Below are 3,733 nucleotides of genomic sequence, written 5' to 3' on the forward strand. Positions count from 1 at the left end.
TTTAGTAATTCTTTTAAGATTATTAACTTTAGAAAAAGTTTTAGAAAACCAACTGCTCCACATCATCCTTTTTCTGAAAAAGTTAGCCCGTCAAGTTTTTACACAATATAACGGAATGGAAGCTCATTAATGTAAAGCTAGCAAAAAGTTTGAACTTCCCCCACAAAATAAAGTATTCCGTTTTTTCATCCAGGCATTACATTTGTAGTATCACTTGCAATTAATTGGAGATTAGGATCTTTACCTCTTCTAAAATCTAATATCTCCTAAAAGTTTCTCTGCTTTCATAATATTTAATGATAGCATCACAAGAAGCCAACGAATAACCAAATCTGACAGAGGTAATGGCAGCATTTCTAACATCAAGGTAATATCATTTAAGACAATTTTCTTTATTTTAACATCCTAGCAAAGCTCTTGCATAGATGAAACACTACCTTGTTTTTCTCGCTATGTTTTAACCGAAACAAGTTTATTTTGTGGAATTTTTAATTTTAAGTCCGTTTGCAAAGACAATGAGCACGGTCATCACAAGATTCTATGCAAAGGGCATCGATCTGACTGAATTAAACAATTCCGCATTTACGAAAAACAATGTCTAAAAATTAATCAAGTTTAGATTCCCAGTGTTTATTATTGGCCTTTTGGACTAGTGTCGAGCTTTTTTAGAGAATGCTGATCAACCTAAACTGAGCCTTAGTTTTATAGTTTTAGTACCACAAACTAAAGGGTCTTTAAACTCTGTTTTAGAAATAAACTATCGTTATGCAACTTTATGGGCAACATTAGAAAAAATTTTATGCATTGATAAATAATGTATTAAAAATTTTCTTTTTATAAACTAGTACTTTTTATCGTTGCAGATCAAGACAACGCTGCAAAAATTGACGTAATGTTGGAAATTTAGTCTGGAGAAACTTTCTGGGACCTTAAATTTATTAGTTTAGCTTAGCGATGATGAAAAAAAAGACTATACCTTTTAACTCAGGTTTTATAAATACATAGGAAGAGTGACGTACTGATTCAAAAAAAAACATCCACGAGTATGATATACCTTAATGGGCGCTCGCAGAATTTTTTGAAATTACAAAAGTTATGAACATGCAAATTTTACGACCTCCTTAAATAATGAAGGGGTTGTACACTTTGTATGGTTATAATTAGGAATTGCAAATCGGCAATTCCTAAATATAACCTTTTTTAAATCCCACTGAATCTGCGCGGGCATTATAGTTTCCAGCGTGATCAAACGGTATCCCGCGCGCATATTTTGAAACTCTATACAGGCTGAGAACAGACAGATATATTCGCTGATTTTGAAAGAGAGGCAAGTGCGTATTCGTTGAAAAATATATTTAATATCTAAGCAGATTAGTGAAATAAATTTCATAGTAATGATCAACTAAGTTTATCAATACAAGTTTTGTATTAGGAAATTTATTTTATTTTAGTACTCTTCAGAGTATTTAAAAGGTATCAAAATCTAATTGTACAAGAGAATTTTCACTCGTAAAAATCTCAAAATTTCAATAAAGTTTACCTTGATGATGGAGATTTTACCTGTTGTTAATTTAAAGAAATAGAAAAAAAGTGTGTGATGAAGTTAATTCGAAAAGGTTTATAAATGTATTTCTCGTAAAATATGTTCTTAGCCTTGAAGCATGCTCAAATACAAAGTTTATATACAGTTGTACGAGACTACTTGTGAAGTACTTTTGCATATAAAAGTTATATGCAGTTTTGCCAGACTACTGATGAAGAACTTTATTTATAAATTGATTTATATGTTAATTATAAAGAGTTGAACATTAGAGTTTTTAAATAAAGAAAATTTTTACTGGTTTCAAAACTAGCTTACATGTTCCATGTCAATATATGAGTTCTGAGGAGATTTTGTTTTCGTGTTTTGTTTAAACCCATACTTTTGAGGAGACAGATATATTTTTTTATTACATAACTCTAATAAAACATTGTCTTAAATCATTTAACACTTTTTGAAAACTTAAAATTTTTTTTGGCAGGCTACATTAACTTTGATATAAAATATTATTTGAAAATTTAACAAAAGTGAAATTTATGTATTTGTCTACTGAACAATAATTTTTTGTACAGTTACATATAAACACTGACATTAAAGCAAGAATTATTGAAGTCAAATAAGTTAACCAAATAAAAGTAGATTATGACAAATGATTGTGCCATTTTTTGTATTGTAATAATTGAAAAAAAAAAAGATTTAAAAAAACCAAACTAAGTGGTTAAAATCAAACGTTATAATGAAAAAAAAGTTAAAAAAAAGTACAAAAAAAAAAACAAAATGAGTTGTCATGCTATGAATATTAGGGTGGTGCTAAAAACAACTTATTTTGAAAATGTCAGCTGACAACCCCTAAATGTGTTTTATATAATAAAATAATACTGGATTTAAAAAATTTTTGAATAAAAAATATTTTATCTCATGTTGGGTCTCAAACGAAGCAAAATCATATACAAATTTCAAAAATAATATTCATTTTATAAAAAAACAGATAAAAAAAATTATAATCAAAAAATCTTGTTAAATTCCCTATTTTTCATTTTTAGTTAAAAAACGTAACTTTTTGTTTAATAAAATCTAAAATAAAAATTTAATTATAAAATGATTCATATTTTTGAAATTTTTATATATTTTTGCATCATTTGAGACCCAACATGACATACTTTTGAAAAACTTTTTTTTTTATATAGTCTCTATTTTATTATACAAGAGGTATTCACAGAAATTCAAAAAAAGCACACTCGATTATATTGGTTATACCAAAGATTACATAATTAAAACTATTCATAAAATTTGGAAATATGAAAGATACATAGTTTTTTAATTTTTTTTTTTTTCCTTCAGGAGTATACAGTGTTGAATAAATTGATAGCATAATAAATGTAAAATTTATCAAACTTTGTTGCTTTATTTGATACTATTTACCATCAGTTGCTATCAAAGGTAAACAGTTTTGTTACCAATTATAGAATACAATAACCAATATATATATATATACATATATATATATAAATTTTTTTTTTTACACTTAGTTTTTTATAAAGGTGTGGTAAGTTAAGAGTTATTCCTTTTTGTAATCAGTTTATTATATCAAAACACACTTGTGGACATATGTATATTATAGGTTATAAATTTTTTCTTAAAGCTTATTATGCTACAATGCTTTGGTATCTTTCATTACCATACATTACCAAAGGCAATCTAAATTAGCTCTTGCTCGCAATTACTTTTATTTTGAGAGTGTTGTAAATTATCTGAGGTAGTTAAATAATCAATACTCAAACTTAAAATGTTTTAATGATGTATACAATTTGTATGCTGGGCATGCTGGTCTTCTCCATAAGCTTTTTTCTTATGGTGTATCCATCAACATCTTTAAGATTATTGGGGTTCCTCAAGGTTCTATCCTTGGCCCTATACTCTTTTTAATTTACATTAACAATCTTCCAGATATTCTCACATCTAAGGTGGCATTGTTTGCTGATGATACTACCATTTATTCTTGTTGTGATAAGAAACCAACACCCTCTGTTTACTTGGAGGGGGCATTTGAGCTTGAAAAGGATCTCACTTCTGCTACAGCATGGGGCTCACAGTGGCTGGTGAACTTTAATTCAGATAAAACTCAATTTTTTTCAGCCAATCGTTATCGCAATAATTTAGATCTTCCTATATTTATGAACGGTGATGTACTCG

Source organism: Hydra vulgaris, chromosome 02 (assembly GCF_038396675.1).
Source record: "Hydra vulgaris chromosome 02, alternate assembly HydraT2T_AEP".
In the NCBI taxonomy this organism is placed as follows: Eukaryota; Metazoa; Cnidaria; class Hydrozoa; order Anthoathecata; family Hydridae; genus Hydra; species Hydra vulgaris.